Source organism: Lissotriton helveticus, chromosome 7, assembly GCF_964261635.1.
Source record: "Lissotriton helveticus chromosome 7, aLisHel1.1, whole genome shotgun sequence".
Classification (NCBI taxonomy): Eukaryota; Metazoa; Chordata; class Amphibia; order Caudata; family Salamandridae; genus Lissotriton; species Lissotriton helveticus.
In genome coordinates, this window is record NC_136068.1 from 1,922,707,091 (window position 1) to 1,922,729,887 (window position 22,797).

The 22,797-nt window shown below is 47.6% G+C and overlaps 1 pseudogene across 1 annotated transcript in view; it reads right to left on the reverse strand.

Moving 5' to 3' along the window:
* Positions 1–22,797, reverse strand: part of LOC144770899 (alpha-2-macroglobulin-like) — a 198,468-nt pseudogene that overhangs the window by 65,685 nt on the left and 109,986 nt on the right. Inside the window, exon 14 of the transcript XR_013599063.1 lies at positions 12,979–13,124. The product of XR_013599063.1 is annotated as an alpha-2-macroglobulin-like (transcript). The remainder of the gene's footprint in view (positions 1–12,978; positions 13,125–22,797) is intronic.

Below are 22,797 nucleotides of genomic sequence, written 5' to 3' on the forward strand. Positions count from 1 at the left end.
ATCCCAACGCGTACCTCCTAGGAGGAAAAGAGGGAGTGATCACCTTCATGCCAACACTTAAAGTGAAGATTGATTGGAGTGTAGGATTCTAGTAGAGCATGGATATGCCCTTCGTCAACAGGATCTAAAGGATAGCGTGCATGGTACAAAATGGCAGGGTTCGTTCAGCAACCCATGAAGTAGGATATGTTCCCAAACTGTAGTGATGATGTCCACACGGATGATGTAAAGATGTTTATTTATAATTAAGCAGTTCAGATGGAAATAACGCCCCACCAGGAACATCTAACATGATGCTCAGCCCAATGCCAACTGTCATCTACAGCCCCACAGAGTCCCAACATTCTACAATACATCATAGCTGGAACATTCCACAAGCTGGGGTAGAGAAGGAGATACTATGCAATACATTAATAAGTTACCAGAATACTACATTTCCCCTTTTGTCCGAATTGAAAACAAACAGAGAAAGAACATGGATCAAAAAGAACCTCGTTGAGAAAGAACTAAAGAAGATACAACTAACAGAAGAATAAAACCCATCCTCCTTTAAAATAGAAACAAGAACACGTCAGGAAGACAAAAAAAAAAAAAAAAAAAAAAAAAAAAAACTTACAAGAACCTATCCATTCTCCCTTCAATAATATAAGAAAGATAAGCAAACAGCAGAAAGGAAAATGAAGATTGAAAATACCAACGGCTAACCGGCAAACACACCTACTGGCCAGACAGGAATGCAAGACGGATAGACAAAAGTATAAGAATCAAGATAGCGTTAAAAGTCCAACCCTCAAATATATATGGTAAAGAATTACAACATGAGAGTAGGAGGAGTATAAGTACAAGAGAAAACAGATAAAAACTGTAACATCAAAAGAAGACAGAATTACCTATTTTCTCACCAAAAAGTTAAACACAAGCATGTAGAAAAATTATTACAATGAAGAAGTAGTGTGTTGACTACGTACACGGGAATAAAACCCAACAAAGTCCCTTAGCACTAAGAAAATGAGACTTAGACCTAAAAAAAATTAGAAACTTAGGTGGAACTAACACCCCCTAAACAGGTGGGACTTACACCCCCTAAACCTAGGTGGGACTAACACCCGCTAAACAGGTGGGACTGACACCCCCTAAAAATTGGATAATTAGGATAAAAACCAATTTTTGTATAGGTGGGACTCAAACCCCCTATAAAATTTTCAACGAACCTGAAGTCCAGAAAAATCAAAAACTTTAAAAATAGGATATGGGACTTAAAACCCACCCCTAAGGACTATGGGACTGCAACCCATTCCTATAGACAATTATACTTAGTGCCAGCATAAAATTTGTAAGTCAGTTCAAAAATTAACAAACTACATTTAAAGCGTAAATATTCTTGCAAAACTGAAGTAAAACATTTATCCTATGTTAAAGTTTGAATTAACCATTGCTAGAATGAAACGCTAGATGGCAGTGTAACTTTTTTTGAATTGTGAATTAATCGTGTAGTAATATCTGTCATAAAAATGTTTTACTATGTAAACATATTGAAGACTTAAACAGATTAAAATACTCTTTGATGACAAATAAATTTTGTAACGTGGCACATCGTAAAACGCAGACAGCAAAGGAAACATCATCCGGTTCAAAGAACAGAAGTTTCCTTAAAATCGAAAGTTCCTACTGCGATCTTGAAAATAACTGACCCGATAATCCTCTTAAGTACGTTTGACCAATGACGATAAATCAAAATTTCCATGTTACTTCATGTTACTTATCTTGGAACTCGACATCGTGATGAGTTATATGCTCGTAACGGACAGCAATTAGTGAAGCGTAGTCAAGGGAACGTTGTCTGCGTCACGTCGTGAAACTTTACGTTCTTTGCGCGGTGATGGTGAATGACGTACACAGGATTCTTCGACAAACTGCAATGACGCCGAAACCATTGCGCTTTTCCACAGAGTCACGAAGAGATTCTACCACGTCATCAGATTTGAAAGTGGCTTTGTGAAGACCGGATCAGTGCGTAGGCAAACACATAGACCTACAGTTAAACTGTAACTCCAATGACAGACTCACGGTAGGAAATCACAAATCTGGTTTCATTTTCTGTCTTTGTAACTGTCTATAAATGCTTCGTTTATGCTAGCACCTCTGTTAACAGATTGTGATTTGGCAGCTTTTAATTCACACAGTTACTGTAATTTTTTCGCTGGGACCTGAACATTGAAAATAACCTTTTTAAATTTGTAGTGCAGACATTGGAAATGTCACAGACTGGTGTTAGGCAAACAGTTCTCTCCGTGATAAAATAAACACGACAGACACGTTCTGAATAGCAATGCTTAAGTAGGAACTGACTCGTGTCACCAGGTGTCAAGCATAGTCTTTACCTCATACAGGTTCATCAATGACCAGAAAACCGTATAAAATGAACTGTGCAGCTTTCTTGTATAAACAGTCTCACACTCTGCGCAGAAAACTTGCACTCCAAAAGATTTTAGATTTAAAAGTCTTTTGTAATCATTAAGAGGTGGCAAGGTCATACTCACGGCGCCTGTTATCTCCTTGTCTTTTAGTCTTGCCACTTTTTTTTGTTGCTTTGATTTATAACAAATATAAATAAGAAACAAAATTGTGCTTACTCTTGTTCAATGTCCAGGTGAGCCACGTACAACACGCTTGGGCAGGGCTGTCCGATTTGAGGGACACCGGTGGGGCTTCAATGCGTGCTGATTTTCCTTTGGTGGCTCCATGGTTCTTGTCTTTTTATGTTCCTTAGTTTCTTCATTATTTTCATGTAGCTCACGTTTGTTGTGGCTTCTTGTTGAAATCTGCTTCATGTCTAGTAGCTTTAAATTGCGCCAACTGCTGTATAGATGCAATGTAGAGGTTTCTCAAGTCACTTGTATCTTGATTCACGCGTAGATTCTTCTAGTCCTCGTCACCATAAATAATGTAGTGATGATGTCCACACGGATGATGTAAAGATGTTTATTTATAATTAAGCAGTTAAGATGGAAATAACGCCCCACCAGGAACATCTAACATGATGCTCAGCCCAATGCCAACTGTCATCTACAGCCCCACAGAGTCCCAACATTCTACAATACATCATAGCTGGAACATTCCACAAGCTGGGGTAGAGAAGAAGATACTATGCAATACATTAATAAGTTACCAGAATACTACACAAACAAGGATGAGATAGTTGCTAATTGAGGCTCCATTTCGGTCAGCTGCTGGGTCTTTGCTGCCCCTCCTCACCCAATGGTGGCAGGGGACCCAGAGAAGGTGCAGCCAGAGGGACGGGTGAGGTGAAGCAAAGCATCTGGTCATGCCCCATGCGCCGACTCCGCTAATCACAGTATAAAGTTGTGTACAGCTGGCCATTATCTATGGTTGTTGAGCAGGAAGCTTCAGTTTATGGTCAGTTCAACGGGCAGGCAGTTCTTAGTAAACAATAGATATTGGGATCTTATTTGCACGGTCAGCTCAACAGCCAGGCCCTACACTCAGATCACAGGATATAAGGTTTATGGCGATGGGCAGTGGTTAAGATTAGAGGTTCTGACATCATGGTCCATTTGTAGGATCTGACTGAATGGGAGGCCCTTCACTGAGTATTATGGTCCTCCAGGCAGAGTACTCAAGCCAAGTATGTGGCTGATGGCCAGACCCTCTGTCCAGAGCTTGCTGGCTTCCAAGGAAGAGACCGCTGAGCACTGCTGCCTCAGTCTCAAAGCAGGGATTGGTCTTGCAAAGACCTGGATTTAAGGCACTGCTGCTCATGGGTAAACAGTGGGCCCAAAGGATTCTGGGGTGCTGAGACACTGGGAACCTTCAGTTAGGTTATCGAGAAGGTCATTGGTTATGTGATATCCGGGAGGGATGCAAAATGACAGCAAAGATGCCAAGGTGAAAGAAGATAGGAGTCCACTAAAGGAAATGGTCCACGGACCACGGAAACAACTCTCCTTGGTGTGTCAGAAACCATCAGACGCCAAGTGGATAATGGTGAGACGGTGGCACTCATTCTGCTTGACCTGAGTGCCGCTTTTGACACCGTCTCCCATTCCATCTTATTATCCACCCTGGAGGCAGTTGGTGTCGGTGGTACCGCCCTGGCCTGGATTGCCAATTTTCTTTTGGAGCGCACTTTTCAAGTTTTTTCCTCCACATCTGTCTCATCTACTCTCCCTTCCCCTCACGGTGTCCCTCAGGGGTCTATTCTTAGTCCCCTCTTTTTCAACCTGTACGTGAGGCCGCTTGCTTTCCTGGCGGAACAAGCTGGCCTCACAATTTATTCCTACGCTGATGACACTCAAGTCATCTACTCTCTCTCCGCCAATAAAAATCTCCCCTCTTCCTCTCTGCAAGTTGGATTGAAACACATATCGGACTGGATGTTGAAGCACAAACTAAAATTGAACGGGGATAAAACAGAGCTGCTCCTGTTTGGCCCAGACACTTCTCTCTGGGGCCCACACCATTGGCCTCCAGAGATGGGTCCTCTTCCCGTTCAATCTGTGTCTGCCCGCAATCTTGGTGTAACCTTCGACAACCAACTCACTTTCAAACAACACGCTGTGAAAGTCTCAGCCACCTGTACTACCATCATCAGGTGGCTGAGAAAGATCACCTGGATGTTACCTGCGGACACCTTGAGGACCGTAGTCCAGGCTCTTGTCATCTCACGCCTGGACTATGGGAACATCCTGCTCCTAGGTGCTGCCAAAGAGGTAATCAAGAAGTACCAGGTGGTACAGAATATGGCTGTCCGCTTGATCTGTCACCTTCCTGCCCGATCCTCGGTCGCTCACCATATGCGGAATCTGCACTGGTTGCGGATTGAAAGCAGAGTTAACTTCAAAGCACTCTGTTATATGCACAAAATTATGACTGGTAGAGCCCCTTGCTATCTCTCTGCTCTGGTGCAGCAATACATCCCCCCCCCGCACACTTAGGTCTTCGACGCAGAATAAATTTAAGATTCCGCGCATCAACAGAGCCAAGATGGGAGGACGTTCGTTTTCCCTGTTAGCCCCATCTTTATGGAATTCTCTTCCTCAATCTTTGCGCACTGAATTGTGTTTTCTGAAATTCCGTAAGGGAATAAAAACTTGGCTTTTTAACAACTAATTTGATTTTATGATTCTCCCTTCCTTTCTCCGTTCAGTTTGCTCTAGCGCCGGGAAACCTCCGGGTAGCTGTGCGCTCAACAAATGCAATTATAAATAAATAAATAAAATGGTGAAAGGTTCAAAGACTGCAATGCTTCCTGGTGCGACGGCTGGGAGATCTTTAGTAAGAATAATGGCAAAGACATTTGGCAACTTCACACTGTCCAGGGGGAGGGGGACATTTCCATTTGATCACCAAAGGGTGTAAGGAGTGTGGATTTCAGCATTCCTAGCAGCAGAAGCTACACGTATGCAGCCCCTGTGCACATTAGCCATTATACCGTTGTGCCATGGGCACACAGGGACTATTCTGAATTCCACTGCATCTGAAACTTATGTCCATTCGCCTCAGCATGTCCCTAAGCATGTCCTTGGAGGGCATTTAGCCCCTACTGAACCCCTAAAATCCAAGCTCAGGCATAGAAATAAAGATATAGTTTCATAGTTTGTGGTCATTCATACTGTATGCTGAAGGCACTTTCCAAGGCCCTTTAAGCGGTCGTGGAACAGTTCATCGGTGGCACTTACCCTCAGTAGATCCCTTTGACAATAGTTCCAGACATTGGACTGCCCCAGTGGATGCTTCCATGGAGACCAAATCACCATGTGCTTACGGGTGACTCACTGGGGACCAACCTGGTCACCCTCAGCCTCCGAGGGTTAACTCACAGGGCTCACTTCTTACCCCTCAGCCTCCTCTGTCCTGTTACAGGATGTGCCTCACTTCCTGCCCCTCCTCCTCCTCGGTCCTGTTACAAGATGCGCCTCACTTCTTGCCCCTCAGCCTCTTCTGTCCTGTTACAAGATGTGCCTCACTTCTTACCCCTTAGCCTCCTCTGTCCTGTTACAGGATGTGCCTCACTTCCTGCCCCTCCTCCTCCTCGGTCCTGTTACAAGATGTGCCTCACTTCTTGCCCCTCAGCCTCCTCTGTCCTGTTACAAGATGTGCCTCACTTCTTACCCCTCAGCCTCCTCTTTCCTGTTACAAGATGTGCCTCACTTCTTTCCCCTCAGCCTCCTCTGTCCTGTTACAAGATGTGCCTCACTTCTTGCCCCTCAGCCTCCTTTCTGGTTACAAGATGTGCCTCACTTTTTGCCCCTCAGCCTCCTGTTACAGGATGTGCCTCACTTCTTGCCCCTCAGCCTCCTCTGTCCAGTTACAGGATGTGCCTCACTTCTTGTAACAGGACAGAGGCTGAGGGGCAAGAAGTGAGGCACATCTTGTAACAGGACAGAAGCGGAGGGGCAAGATGTGCCTCACTTCTTGCCCCTCAGCCTCCTCGGTCCTGTTACAGGATGTGCCTCACTTCTTGCCCCTCAGCCTCCTTTCCTGTTACAAGATGTGCCTCACTTCTTGCCCCCCCAGCCTCCTTTCCTGTTACAGGATGTGCCTCACTTCTTGCCCCCCAGCCTCCTTTCCTGTTACAGGATGTGCCTCACTTCTTGGCCCTCAGCCTCCTCTGTCCTGTTACAGGATATGCCTCACTTCTTGCCCCTCAGCCTCCTTTCCTGTTACAGGATGTGCCTCACTTCTTGCCCCTCAGCCTCCTCTGTCCTGTTACAAGATGTGCCTCACTTCTTGCCCCTCAGCCTCCTTTCCTGTTACAGGATGTGCCTCACTGCTTGCCCCTCAGCCTCCTTTCCTGTTACAGGATGTGCCTCACTTCTTGCCCCTCAGCCGCCTCTGTCCTGTTACAGGATATGCCTCACTTCTTGCCCCGCAGCCTCCTTTCCTGTTACAGGATGTGCCTCACTTCTTGCCCCTCAGCCTCCTTTCCTGTTACAGGATGTGCCTCACTTCTTACCCCTCAGCCTCCTTTCCTGTTACAAGATGTGCCTCACTTCTTGCCCCTCAGCCTCCTTTCCTGTTACAAGATGCGCCTCACTTCTTAACCCTCAGCCTCCTCTGTCCTGTTACAGGATGTGCCTCACTTCTTACCCCTCAGCCTCCTTTCCTGTTACATGATGTGCCTCACTTCTTGGCCCTCAGCCTCCTCTATCCTGTTACAGGATGTGCCTCACTTCTTGCCCCCTCAGCCTCCTCTGTCCTGTTACAAGATGTGCCTCACTTCTTGCCCCTCAGCCTCCTTTCCTGTTACAGGATGTGCCTCACTTCTTGCCCCTCAGCCTCCTTTCCTGTTACAGGATGTGCCTCACTTCTTACCCCTCAGCCTCCTTTCCTGTTACAAGATGCGCCTCACTTCTTGCCCCTCAGCCTCCTCTGTCCTGTTACAAGATGTGCCTCACTTCTTACCCCTCAGCCTCCTTTCCTGTTACAGGATGTGCCTCACTTCTTACCCCTCAGCCTCCTTTCCTGTTACAGGATGTGCCTCACTTCTTGGCCCTCAGCCTCCTCTGTCCTGTTACAGGATGTGCCTCACTACTTGCCCCTCAGCCTCCTCTGTCCCGTTACAAGATGTGCCTCACTTCTTGCCGCTTAGCCTCCTCTGTCCGGTTACAGGATGTACCTCACTTCTTGCCCCTCAGCCTCCTCTGTCCTGTTACAGGATGCGCCTCACTTCTTACCCCTCAGCCTCCTCTGTCCTGTTACAAGATGTGCCTCACTTCTTGCCCCTCAGCCTCCTTCGTCCTGTTACCAGATGTGCCTCACTTCTTACCCCTCAGCCTCCTCTGTCCTGTTACAGGATGTGCCTCACTTCTTACCCCTCAGCCTCTTTTCCTGTTACAGGATGTGCCTCACTTCTTACCCCTCAGCCTCCTCTGTCCGGTTACAAGATGTGCCTCACCTCTTGCCCCTCAGCCTCTTTTCCTGTTACAGGGTGTGCCTCACTTCTTACCCCTCAGCCTCCTCTGTCCGGTTACAAGATGTGCCTCACTTCTTACCCCTCAGCCTCTTTTCCTGTTACAGGATGTGCCTCACTTCTTACCCCTAAGTCTCCTCTGTCCTGTTACAGGATGTGCCTCACTTCTTGCCCCTCAGCCTCCTTTTCTGTTACAGGATGGGCCTCACTTCTTGCCCCTCAGCCTCCTCTGTCCTGTTACAGGATGGGCCTCACTTCTTGCCCCTCAGCCTCCTCCGTCCTGTCACAGGATGTGTCTCACTTCTTGGACTCAGCCCCCTCTGTCCTGTTACAAGATGTGCCTCACTGCTTACCCCTCTGCCTCCTCTGTCCTGTTACAGGATGTGCCTCACTTCTTGGCCCTCAGCCTCCTCTGTCCTGTTACAGGATGTGCCTCACTTCTTACCCCTCAGCCTCCTCTGTCCTGTTACAGGATGTGCCTCACTTCTTACCCCTCAGCCTCCTCTGTCCTGTTACAGGATGTGCCTCACTTCTTGGCCCTCAGCCTCCTCTGTCCTGTTACAGGATGTGCCTCACTTCTTGCCCCTCAGCCTCCTTTCCTGTTACAGGATGTGCCTCACTTCTTACCCCTCAGCCTCCTCTGTCCTGTTACAGGATGTGCCTCACTTCTTGGCCCTCAGCCTCCTCTGTCCTGTTACAGGCTGTGCCTCACTTCTTGCCCCTCATCCTCCTCTGTCCTGTTACAGGATGTGCCTCACTTCTTGGCCCTCAGCCTCCTCTGTCCTGTTACAAGATGTGTCTCACTTCTTACCCCTCAGCCTCCTTTCCTGTTACACGATGTGCCTCACTTCTTACCCCTCAGCCTCCTTTCCTGTTACAAGATGTGCCTCACTTCTTGACCCTCAGCCTCCTTTCCTGTTACAGGATGTGCCTCACGTCTTACCCCTCAGTCTCCTCTGTCCTGTTACAGGATGTGCCTCACTTCTTGGCCCTCAGCCTCCTCTGTCCGGTTACAAGATGTGCCTCACTTCTTGCCCCTCAGCCTCCTCAGTCCTGTTACAAGATGTGCCTCACTTCTTGCCCCTCAGCCTCCTTTCCTGTTACAGGATGTGCCTCACTTCTTACCCCTCAGCCCCCTCTGTCCTGTTACAAGATGCGCCTCACTTCTTACCCCTCAGCCTCCTCTGTCCTGTTACAAGATGTGCCTCACGTCTTACCCCTCAGCCTCCTCTGTCCTGTTACAAGATGTGCCTCACTTCTTGCCCCTCAGCCTCCTCTGTCCTGTCACAGGATGTGCCTCACTTCTTGCCCCTCAGCCTCCTCTGTCCTGTTACAAGATGTGCCTCACTTCTTGCCCCTCAGCCTCCTCTGTCCTGTTACAAGATGTGCCTCACTTCTTGCCCCTCAGCCTCCTCCCTGTTACAGGATGTGCCTCACTTCTTGCCCCTCAGCCTCCTCTTTCCTGTTACAGGATGTGCCTCACTTCTTACCCCTCAGCCTCCTGCCCTTATACAGGATGTGCCTCACTTCTTGCCCCTCAGCCTCCTCTGTCCTGTTACAGGATGTGCCTCAGTTCTTGCCCCTCAGCCTCCTCTGTCCTGTTACAGGATGTGCCTCACTTCTTGCCCCTCAGCCTCCTCTGTCCTGTTTCAGGATGTGTCTCACTTCTTGCCCCTCAGCCCCCCCTGTACTGTTATAGGAAGTGCCTCACTTCTTGCCCCTCAGCCTCCTTTCCTGTTACAGGATGTGCCTCACTTCTTACCCCTCAGCCTCCTTTCCTGTTACAAGATGTGCCTCACTTCTTGCCCCTCAGCCTCCTTTCCTGTTACAGGATGTGCCTCACGTCTTACCCCTCAGTCTCCTCTGTCCTGTTACAGGATGTGCCTCACTTCTTGGCCCTCAGCCTCCTCTGTACTGTTACAGGCTGTGCCTCACTTCTTGCCCCTCAGCCTCCTCAGTCCTGTTACAAGATGTGCCTCACTTCTTGCCCCTCAGCCTCCTTTCCTGTTACAGGATGTGCCTCAGTTCTTGCCCCTCAGCCTCCTCTGTACTGTTACAGGCTGTGCCTCACTTCTTGCCCCTCAGCCTCCTCTGTCCTGTTACAAGATGTGCCTCACTTCTTGCCCCTCAGCCTCCTCTGTCCTGTTACAGGATGTGCCTCACTTCTTACCCCTCAGCCTCCTGCCCTTTTACAGGATGTGCCTCACTTATTGCCCCTCAGCCTCCTCTGTGGTGTTACATGATGTGCCTCACTTCTTACCCCTCAGCCTCCTCGGTCTTGTTACAAGATGTGCCTCACTTCTTGGCCCTCAGCCTCCTCTGTCCGGTTACAAGATGCACCTCACTTCTTGCCCCTCAGCCTCCTTTCCTGTTACAGGATGTGCCTCACTTCTTGCCCCTTAGCCTCCTCTGTCCTGTTACAGGATGTGCCTCACTTCTTGGCCCTCAGCCTCCTCTGGCCGGTTACAAAATGTGCCTCACTTCTTGCCCCTCAGCCTCCTTTCCTGTTACAGGATGTGTCTCACTTCTTGGCCTCAGCCTCCTCTGTCCTGTTACAGGATGTGCAAGAAGGGGAACCCTCAGAATGTACACAGGGTTCTGAGACTGGTACTTCCCTTGCTTCCTGTAACCCTGGTTACCTGTGACCATGGGATGTTAAGGAAGCAAACAAGAGTGTGAGTGGTGAAGCCAGGGACAACAGCCGCTACCCATAGTGACCCATATTTGATGCCCATGGCCGATACTTGCTGACCCTTGTATAGAAATGCCAGATCATGGACAGGTTAATGAGACCGGACAGGTTTGATTTGAAGTCCTGCTATTGGTTAGAAAATGTTCTTGATACATTTCCTGACAAGTGCCTGACCAGAGATAACTTGGATTTCCAGAAACCGAAAAGTCCAGCGACTAAGTGACACATTCCTCTGTCGCATACTCCAGCCTCGAGGTGGCGGCGGCAAGGTGCACTATGAGCCACCATGGACGTCTCCACATCTCAGGCTACGCAACTGTTCCCGCCCACTGTCCGCCCTCAGCAAGGCCGGTCCTAGAACTTCTGGGGCCCCGGGCGAAAGGGAAGATGTGAGGCCCCCCTAATTTGCATGTAACATCCAGTCGCGGATGGCATGATGCGCGGGTGGGGGGTCTCGTGGGGGTTCGCGGGCGGGTAGTTAAAAAAAAAAAATACGCTTACCTTCCCAGGTCTCACGTCGTCTCTGCTCCTGACCTGCTCTCCTGCTTTCCTGCCTCTTGCAGGAACAGGAAGCAGGCAGCCTCCCTCCCCTAAGCCAATCACAAGGCTGCAATGGCAGTATTGTGATTGGTCGGTATGCCGACAAGCCAGGGGCCTCTGGGGAGGCATTTTCTCCATGTAGGGTGCATTGCAGTCTACATGTGGAAAGGCCAGAGTGCTCATGACTGGTTTGGTTGGCCCCGGTAGGCCGACCAAACAGTCAGCGCCCTTAGCAGTGGACAAGCCACTCCTCCCCTGCCCTAAAGCAGACCCGCCCGTCCCCAACCAAACACTTTTGCTTTCTCGCAACGATCGTTCCTTGTAAGCCCACATTAGGTATTCACAACCAAACAGTCATGCAAGCAAGACCAAGAAAGTATGTTTAATGAAGATGCTTCAGCTCTGCTCTCTATTTTCATGACCCTGCAAAGCCTTCTGCTGAGCGATGCCAGCAAGAGCAATCACCATCAGAGTAAAACCTGGAATTCACAGAAAATAGGCCAGTGCCCAGAAGAAAGTATGTACAGAGCACCCAAGTGGAGTATGTTTATACAATATTCCAGAATTTGATATTTCTGGAATCTGTAAAGCCCTCCCCCTAGGACACTGGTGCATTACCTAAACGCCATGCAGTATGCACTGCACTCTGCACTCAAATTAATATAAAGGTTTCAGAAAGTTGCCTATCGAAATATTTCAGATGGATTACCCTTCATTAATGTACGTAACTTTTGTGAAACTAAATCTGTATGACCGGAAATTGCTTCTCAGCGTTTCTGGAATATTAAGTAAATGAAGTGCAAAGAACAGACTGCCACTACAGACAGCACGGGACATTATACACAGTGCCCCAAAGAGCTGCAAAGGCCTCCAAACTCATGATATGTGTAACACTCCATGTGTAGCACTATTAGGATTCAATCTCTAGCCAACATGAATTTGCATTTGTAGGCTTGCGCAGACACCACAGAAATGCCGATGGTACGGTTAGGTACGTGCATCACAACAGAGTGTGGAGAACGAGGCCTGGCTGGTAACTGCAAAATAAACACACACATGACACACACTCGATATTAATTTGGACGGAAGAATGCACTGTGCTGTGCTCACTACTAGTCTGCGGCTGCGCAGCGCTTTTCCCCAGGCCATGATCATCATTTATTATTCCCGCAACTGCGGGGCCGGCGGAGGGGCCCCCCTGAGCCTGAGGCCCTGGGCAGCTGCCCATACCGCCCATGGCTAGGACCGACCCTGGCCCTCAGCCAATCAGTCTCCTCCCAATGCAGGAGCAGCAGCGACCATGGCAACCTCCAGGGTCGGACTGGCCCAGTGGGCAATCTAGAAGCGCCCGATGGGCTGCTGAGACAGGTAGCCGACATGCCAACATTTAAGAGGAAAGTGGAAGATTTTTTTAAATTTAAATTGGGAGAATGTATTTACCCCATTGACTTCTATTGACGCAGAGGCAATTTCAGGGGGGGGAGACAGTCAAAATAAAGCCATTTTTGGCTTCTAAAATCAGGAGTCTCCCGCCTCCATTGGGTCTGTGGCAGCGTGTGGGCTGTTTTTTGGCCCACTGGCCGTGCTTTCCAGTCCATTTACCAGAGATTACCACAAACATTGCTGCAGCAAGCACACATGCAGACAGTCTCCAATACACTGCAAAACACCTACACAGCGTGTCTTTGCAAGTTCAAAACCGCCCTCATTCGCAAGCATGGGCCACTTTTAGCTATCTGATTCACTAGTGGGGGCACGTTAATTGGGTGCCTGGACCAGTCGCAGCCACACCCGGGCCCCCTCCCGGCCTCACCTGGTTCTGGAAGGAGTTCTCCACATCCACGCGGACACGATCGGCCACGATTTCCCCGGTGCGAAGGACTGTGAACACCACAACGTGTGCCACTGGTGACGACCTGAAGTCATGCAACACCGGGAAGGAAAAAGATCCCTTGGAGCCTAAAGGAAAAGTGCAGGAAAGAACACAATTAGCAAATGCGCTCCTAATTACCCAATAATTTGACAGGAATAGGAAAATGCTGATGCACTGACGCGTGGCTGCACAAATCACTGTTAAATAGAATGCTTTCCAAACAACTGGAGAAGTACAAATTAAGGGTGGGGGGTAACTCTTAATTCTCGCTAGTGTAATTAGTGCAAAATAACTCTTAATTATGTTAAGTTGTGTGTGAAGCATAATCCAGCATTTAGTGCTATTTTCTTAGTGTAAAATACATCTGTGCATCCAAATTGGGCCAAAGAATGCATTATGCGCTTAGGATATAGCCCTAAATGCTACCGGACGCGAGCAGCAGTAGCTGGCAGTCACTCACTCTTAGTTCATGGTTCCTGCACTCCTGCAGCTGGAGTGTTGCCCCAGATTACTCAAGCTGGCGTAATCACAAAATTTAGCATAACACGTGTAGTGCACAAGTAGTGAAATGACTCCAGCGTAATTAAAATTTCTCCTAGGCCTAGTACAAATTTAGGGGGCGCTTACGATGGCGGACGGACTTTAGTCCGTCTGCCATTGTCACAGGAATTGGAACCAGCCGCCTATGTGGCGGCCGTCCTGCCAATGGAATTACAATGCGACCGCGCACTGTGGTGGTCGCATTGGGCAGGTTTACCATTACGGCGTTTGCTGCAGGCTGCAGCACCCGCTGCAATGGTAAAAATGCTGGGTTTGCATTTCCCTGCACTACGTGGCAGGCACCATGCGGTGCTTGCCACATAGTGCAGGGAAAGGCATCCCAAGTGCAGAAGGAAAGTCCCCCCCTAAGTCCCCCAAGTCAATCTCCGCAACCCTTTGAATAACGGGTGAACCGCCATTCAAGGCTGGCGGAGATGAAGCATCCTAATCTGGCAGACGGTGCCCTTTAAGCACCGCCACCATTCTCGGTATGCTTTCCTGGTCAGCCAGGCAATATGAACGATCGCCTGTGGTGGACCAACTTCACGTCATCCAGCAAATCCCCTGCCATCATAATTTGGCAGGCGGAGAATGGCCGCAAGTTGGTGGTGAATCCACCACCGGAAGGGAGCCGGTGGCAGGTTCACCGCTGTCGTAATGAGCCCCTAAGCGCTTTTGCGCAGCCAAATAGTCTACACTGCCTTCTGTAAACCCCATACACACTTTAACTGTTTCTCCAGACCATGTCTGAACATGTAATGCCAGTGTAAATAGGCCACTCCCACATTGTGTACTTCTCATTTGGCATATACAAAATATTTCTTGTACGATTCACGGCTTATGCTTGTGAGTTGTAAGCGCCCCAACACCCTACTCTTGGATATGTAGCGCTATAACGGAAATGATTAGTAAGTGCTCTATAAATAGTTATTGGTGTCGTTACTCTTATAGGTAGATGCATCCAACAGTCCAACCGTACATGAATCTTACATACACGGCCTGGAAATGTCAAAAACCCGCCCAAGTCATAGAAGCTCTTCTGCAGACAGTGTCCTGGCTCTCATTGGCATCAAGGTCGGCTCCTGCCAGCTCCCAGCAAATATGAAATTTGAACATATTTAGTGCCAATGGCCCTTTAAATGAGATCTTGGTGTCTCAAAGGCGGATTTTTGCCCACTCCACGTAGAGCGCGGGGTTCCAAAAAACTCAAAGCGGAGTGTTACCTCTCGTACAGCTCGCGAACATTAAGTTGGCGAGCGAGGAAAATCCTATGCTAGACCACCTCGCAACGAGATTTCTCAACATGGGCGGTCATGGCAGGTCGCTACTGTTCGTGTTGAGTAAGAAAACAAGTTACTTACCTGTAACTTCAGTTATCCAGTATTGGTATCTTTCATAGATTCACATGCCTGAATCATTCCCCATCGCCGAGGTGGGAGTCACACGGTATATAAAAAAGCAGTGCCAAAAGTAAATTACAGTAGTAGGCCCTATGAGAAGGCCTGAGGCCTAGATTGAAGTAGCTTATCTACCTCATTATGCTAAAGAAACCAAAGTCTTTGTCCCAGCCAATCAGCTTATAGCACCCTCTAGAACCCTCTCTGCAGAGCCAGTTCTCCTCAGATTTTCGTTAGCACAAGTGGGAATGAGTATCACAAAAATTAGAGAACTTACTCTCCTGGGAGGAGGGTGGGTGCATGTGAATCTATGAAAGATGCCAATACTGGATAACTGAAGTTACATGAAAGTAACTTGTTTTCTTATCCAGTATTGGGGTATCTTTCATAGATTCACATGCCTGAATCAGAGTAGCAAGCAGTGAGCCAAGCAAAAGTCGGTTGCGGATGGTAGGAGACTTACGGCCACATGCATCATTGTAGGATTTTGTGATTCCTATATTGCGAAAATTAAGGAATCGCAAAATCCTATGCATCAAGAAAGTTTTTAGGATTTCTTAATTTTCTGTATTTGCGATTCCTTAATTGCGAATCGCAATTAAGGAATGGCATTACATTGATTCCTATGGGCCTAGAGGCCCATAGGAATCAATGCCTTTTTGCAATTTTTATTTTGCGAATCACAATTTGTTGATGCATTTCAAGGGTGCCCCCCCTGCACTCTTGAAATGTTTTTTTAAGTGCAAGTTTCACACACACATGTCCAAAGGACATGTGTGTGTGTAACAAGACACTTTCAAAAATGCTTTTTTGAGCATTTTTGAAAGATTTCGCAAATTAACACGAGGGTCAACCTCGTGTTAATTTGCACCTCCTATTTCCGAATTCGTATTTTAAAAAAAATTCATGCATTGCATTTAAAGAATCGCACAAATGCGATTCCTTAAATGCAATCGCATTTTTAGGAATGGCAAAAAATTGCAAGTTTTGGGAAATTGTTTAATGCATCCCAAAAAGTGATTTTGGAATCGCAAACGGCCGATTTTTCCGAATCGCACCGTTTGCGACTCCAAAATCACTTGATGCATGTGGCCGCTATTGTGATGCACAACCATAAACTTATGACAAACAACCAACAATTGCAAATGACATGATCTACTAATAAAACAGTAGTCATAAGCATTAATAACGTATTTCACAGGAAAGGAAGATTAGCATAACAATTAACCTATAAGATATGTAGTTCTTTATCTGAACCTCCAATGTAGACTTTACCTCTCATAAAATGAAACAGACATTTGTTACCTGAATATTTTCATATGGAAACAGGGGACTTAAAACCGCTTGACCAACTGAGGCGTCCTCCTGGTTTGCTGATTGCAGGCAGTAATATCTGGTGAATGTGTGAACATTCTTCCATGTTGCAGCACGGCAAATGTTCTCTAGCGTCACTCCTGCAAACAATGCTGCAGACGCTGCCATAGACGTTGTAGAGTGAGACCGTACAGTCCTTTGTAGTGGTCGGTTAGCTTTGATGTGACAGAAATAAATAGCTGAGGCTATCCATCTGGAAATTGTGGCTTTAGTGACCGCTTTTCCCAATTTAGTCTGGCCATAAGCCACGAACAATTGATCTGACTTCCTTATGTTCTTCATTCTCTGAAGATAAAACTTTAAACATCGCTTAATGTCTAAGGAATGTAATGTTTTCTCCGCTGGAGTTGTAGTATTTGGGAAGAAAACCGGCAACTTTCCCGGCACATTCAGGTGGAACTGAGAAGGCACTTTGGGTATAAAAGTTGGATTTGTTCGAAGAGTGACATACTCATAGGAGAAATGTAAGAAGGGTTCTTTAATTGCAAAGGACTGAACTTCCCTACTCTTCTAGCGGAATTTAGGGCTAGAAGTAGAGCGACTTTCCACGTCCAGATCTTCAGATCGGATTTGAGGATCGGTTCGAATGGGTGCTTCATCAACTGTGAAAGACCGTGTTGAGTTCCCATTCCGGTGGTAAAGGTTTAACTGGAGGATAAGCCCGGAAGAGGCCTCTCATGAATTGTTTTATTAGCGATGAAGAGCAGAGCGATGGAGTTAACCACCTTCCTGAACCTGGATAAAGCTGCTAAGTGGACTTTTATCGATGAGAAAGAAAGACCAGAGCGAGCCAGATGCAAAAGATAAGGAAGGATCTGTTCCTCTTGAGCTTCAATAGGGTGTAAAGAGCTTGAAGCACACCAGGCGCAGCAACGTTTCCATTTGAGACGGTAAGTTTTCAATGTGCTCTGAGCTCGTGCTTTCTTCAAGAGGTCTCGGCAGTCTTGAGGAATTTGGAGGTGTTGGAACTCTAAGAAATTAGGAGCCTTGCGTGCAATTTCAGTGATTGAGGGTCTGGGTGAAGTATCTGACCCTTGTTACGTGACAGTAGTGTTGGAGTTGGCAGGAGTTTGATTGGAGGCTCTTACGATAGGAACATGAGCTCCTGAAACCAAAATTGGCGAGGCCATCTGGGCACAATTAGAAGGAGACGGCAGCTCTCCAACTTCATCTTGCGTAGGACTCGTGGAATCAACGGGATCAGAGGAAAGGCGTAAGCATAGGTCCCGGACCATCGCATGGACAGGGCATTCCCTCTTGATCCCTGTGGAGGGAATCTGCTGGTGTAATAACGGCATTTTTTGTTCTGCTGGGTTGCAAATAGATCCAATGCTCGTTTGCCCCAAATTCAAAACACCTTGCTTAGCTGACTGTTGTCCAATTCCCACTCGTGACAATCCGACGATGACCTGCTGAGTTTGTCTGCTAGGGTATTGAGGCCCCTGACGTGTTCTGCCTTGATAGTTATGTTGTGAAGTGTCAACCATTTCCATAACTCTTGGGCCTCTTGACAGTGTAGCTGACTTCGTTCCTCCCTGCTTGTTTACATAAAACATGCTGGTGGTATTGTCCGTTCAGATCAGTACAGAGGACCCTGCTATTCTGGGAAGGAACGCTTGTAGAGAGAGAAAAATGGCTCTCAGATCTAGACTGTTGATGTGGCATTGTCTTTATTTTTGAGACCATTTGCCTTGTACTTGTAAGTCCTGGAGATGACCTCCCCAGCCTTCCATGGACGCATCCGTGGTCAGAATGAAATCTGGAGGAGTTTGCAAGAACGTCTGACCTTGCTTGAGATTGTGCAGTTGTGTCCACCATTGAAGAGACTCTACCATGCGCGGGGTGACGGATGGTGTCCTCGAAAGAGCCTGTCGCTTGGTGCCATTGAAGTTGAAGCTCTTCCTGAAGAGGCCGCATTTTGAGACGTGCCAGAGGAATGAGATTTATGGCTGAAGAGCACATCCCTAGAAGGGATGCGAGGAGGCGAACTGAGACTTTTCTTGATATTTTCATGGCCAAAGCTTGTAGACGGAGTTGCCGTTCTTGAGACAAGAATGCATTGTATTGTGTCTAGGCAGGCTCCTAGGAAAAGCAGGATCCTTCTCGGGAGCGATTGAGATTTGCTTTAGTTGACCGTGAGGCCTAAAGATGCAAATAGGTTGCGGCAAAGTGCAATGTCGTTCTTTACCTTGAATTTTAACAGACCTTTGACTAGCCAGTCGTCCAAGTATGGGAAAACCTGGACCCCTGATGAGCGTACTGCTGCCGCCACCGGGGCCAAGAACTTTGTAAAAATCATTGGAGCCGACTTGAGGCCAAATGAAAGTACTTTAAACTGATAATGGGCGCCAGCCACCAAGAAACGGAGATACTTTCCATGTTTTGGGTGGATTGGGATGTGGAAGTATGCGTCTTCCATGTCCAGAGAAGCCATAAAATCTCCCTTGTTGAGGCAACTTAAAATGTCCGAAAGAGTAACCATTCGGAAACAGTGCTTCTTGAGATATTTGTTTAGATTGCGCAGGTCTAGGATCGGTCGTCATTCCCCCGATATCTTTCTTATGAGGAAAAAAAAACGGGAATACAAACCTGTTCGCCTATAATGGATTGGAACTTTCGATAGCGTTCTTGAGAATTATTGAATGAACTTCCTTGAACAATAAGTGAAGACGAGGGGGAGGGGGACCCCTGGGCGGAGTTGTTGGAGGTTTGGTGATACACGGGCCTGATACTGTGCCTTTCATCCATCGCCCATTGATGCACGGGCCGGATACTGTGCCTTTCATCCATCGCCCATTGATGCACAGCCGGATACTGTGCCTTTCATCCATCGCCCATTGATGCACGGGCCGGATACTGTGCCTTTCATCCATCGCCCATTGATGCACAGCCGGATACTGTGCCTTTCATCCATCGCCCATTGATGCACGGGCCGGATACTGTGCCTTTCATCCATCGCCCATTGATGCACAGCCGGATACTGTGCCTTTCATCCATCGCCCATTGATGCACGGGCAGGATACTGTGCCTTTCATCCATCGCCCATTGATAGACGGCAGGATACTGTGCCTTTCATCCATCGCCCATTGATAGACGGCAGGATACTGTGCCTTTCATCCATCGCCCATTGATGCACGGGCCGGATACTGTGCCTTTCGTCCATCGCCCATTGATGCATGGGCCGGATACTGTGCCTTTCGTCCATCGCCCATTGATGCAGAAGGGGTGGGGCTCAACCCATGGCCTGAGAGGAGGGACCTGTGTATGAACGTGTGCGACAACCCAGAAGACCCCAAATAAGGTTCAGCAAGTGATTTGAACAGCTAGATTCTTATTTCAGTTTGTAAATATGGCGGCCACAAAAACGTTAAACAAATTGTTCTGACAAATAGGTGACATTTTGTGGATATGTGAATCAAGGGAGTATGGTGAAAATGTGATAGTGAGCAGAAAAGGATTATATACAATCATGGGGATTGTACAACAGTATGATGAGCGATTCAATTTACATCTGTCCTATAATTATAGACCGCCATATTTACAAACTGACATAAGAATCTAACTGTTCAAATCACTTGATTGACGATATTTGGTGCGTTTTTCATTCATATTCAATATGGCATATTAAGAAATGGTTCTATCCGACAGAACCAAGTTTTAGTATTTTGGTTAATTGCCCAGGTTCTGAGGGATACAGGGCCACCCCATTCTTAACGCCAGTAGGAAAGGAGCAACGAGGAGAGGCTCTTCCTGGGGATTACTCCGAAGACCTAGAAATGCTGCACGAGGAAGGAGTACCAGCGACCATCCCGGGGTCGCCAGAGGATGTCGCCTTGCTCCCACGAACCAAGGGAGACTATTCATCTGTTCGATAAAAGCACTGTGAACACAACTCTTAAATACGGTTTCGTAGTGCCAGTCATTAGCAGTCAGAGTGGACAACGAGCTCTTCTATTGGGTTAAATCAAGTTATTCACTATTCTTTTCGTGGTTGTTTAGGTCTTTTGCATAGAAAAGGCAAATAAACATCTCATTTAATGTCTCTAAAAATCAATGACGTTGAGAAAGGTTGTCACCACAAGGGTTCCTGCAGTAGACGTGGCTTTGGGTAACTTATCAAAGACTAGTTTGTAAAACGTCCCTTCAATGCTTTCCTGGCAGCGCAGTGTGCCTCAGCGGCCGCTCCCCATATGTGCAGGAGGTTCCCAGAGACACCTCCATGTTCATGTTAAAAATGATTTGTAAAGCGCACGTACAGCAATTGGTTTCATGGCGCTATATTAGGACTTGGCCGTTGGCTATAGAGAAGTTAGTTGTAGGCTTGTGCAAATAACCAGGTTAAAAGGGACTTCCTAAAATTCAGAAGTTCAGTGCATGACCGGATCTCCAATGGGCAAGAGTTCCACAGTCTAGGGGCAAGAGAGGTGAATCTGCAGCCTCCCTGACGTTTCCGCTTCAACGTGGGGGTGGACAGGAACAAGCGGTGAGCTGATCGCAGGTTGCAAGAGGGGGTGTACCTTAGTATCAGGTTGTTTATGAATTTGGGGCTTTGACCGTGCAAGGATTTAAAAATAAAGCAACCAGTCTTAAACACGCAATGTTGAGGGATGGTGAGCCAGTTCAATTTCCTCAGAGGTGATGCCGGTTGCCACCTAGGTTGCCAAAGAATCAGTCTGGCTGCCTGATTCTGGACTATCTGCAGCTGTTTGGTCAGGCCTGATAAATTAAAACCAGCACCTTTGCCAAAAAAGGCAGTAAAGAACTTAGGCTTTTGGATAGCGCTTAGATGCCTCTGGGTGATATAGCGCTCTACAAACGTATAATACCATAACATGACAGACCGTGATCTTTCATTTGGATGTAGGATTTACCCACTACTCCCTAAACCACGAATTCCTGAGCCACGATGGCTAAATGATCCATCCCAAACCACTATTTTTTATTACGAGTTCCTAAACCACGAAAAAAAAGTTTACATTGCACAATACACATTTACACCATATTTTTCTTTTAAATCATAATGTTTGTCATTTTTTTTAAAAGAATTCTAATAGTTTAATTTAAACAGTGTATTTGAGGGGGGAGACCCCTCACACACCCCATCTTCCCTTTTTGGCAGAGGCCAGAGCATTCCCATTAACGCTGTGCCCCCCGACCCAGGGGCGGCCTTCGGCATGTGCAAGCTGTGCACCTGCACAGGGCCACCAAACCCCAGGGGCCACCACGCCAATATATATCCTTAATATAATAACCCTCGGAGGATGGATACATATTTGCGTGGCGGGGATTTGGCGGCTTCCGGCTCTGTTCCACTTCCAAACACCCTGACCCCCCCCCTCTTCACTGGCCTCTGCGCTCCGCCCTGCCCGGACCCCCTACCTACACTCCCTGCCCAGGGCCACCATGAGCCTAGAGCCGCCCCTGCCCGACCCTGCTACAAAGCGGGCAGGATGAAAGCTGACTGCATGACCGCGTGCCCCTCAGAACCCGTCTGCCTGGTGGCTGCAGTGCCGAGTGAATCTTGCCAGGGGTCAATGAGCTGTTCAGCTCACTGGGTGCAAAGGGGAGGGAGTGGCATGCAGAGTGTTTCTCTGGAGCAAGGAGTTTTGGGAATGGGGAAGAGGAAGAGCAACTTCAATAGCTGGATCTCTTCTTTCTCACAACTGAAATGCACACCTGTCCTGTCGTGCGCGTGCATTTCTTTAATTTGCTTAATCACAAATGTAGAAGCCTTTCGTGTCAGCCCTTGGCAGTGTTCGATCGTTCGTTGTTTAGAATAGTGGTGGTTCTGGAAAGTCATTGTTAAGGATTGTTCGTGGTTCGGACTTCTTGATTCAGGTAACTCGTAATTAAAACTTTGTGGTTAAGGTTCATTTGACACACAATCCAAGGCATTAGCTGGATCCTGTATTGGGCTCCTAGGGGGGCTGAAACCTTTACTTGGCTACTTTGCACCAAAAGTCCATCAAACTGTTCTTCAGGCTACAATCCTAGCGACGTTGGACAATGGTAATTCACTCTATTTAGGTGCCAATAAATCCTGCCTTTCACGCCTCCAAAGGATCCAGAATGCTACATCTGCTAGCACCTCAAGTCATGCTCTGTGTCGAATTTCCTGCCTAAGCTCCATTGGCGGACGATAGCTTAAAGAATTCAATTTAAGTCTTTGTGTGTAGTCCACAACAAGGCCTGCCGATTTTAGCGGATCTGCTAGTCCAATACGTGTCAAATCATCCTCTGCCAATTCTGGTTTGGTCTGTATCCCCCGATTTCAAAGAGCTAGAGCAGGTGGCCGCTCTTTCAAGGTCCAGGCGGCCCACCCACGGAATTCCCTCCTGATGTCAGAGGACTCCAGAACCAAAAGGCTTTTCGAAAGGCTATAAAGACCTGACTCTTTCCAGCGTAATGTGTTTCTATCTGCTTGAGTGCTCTATTGGCACCAGTTCTT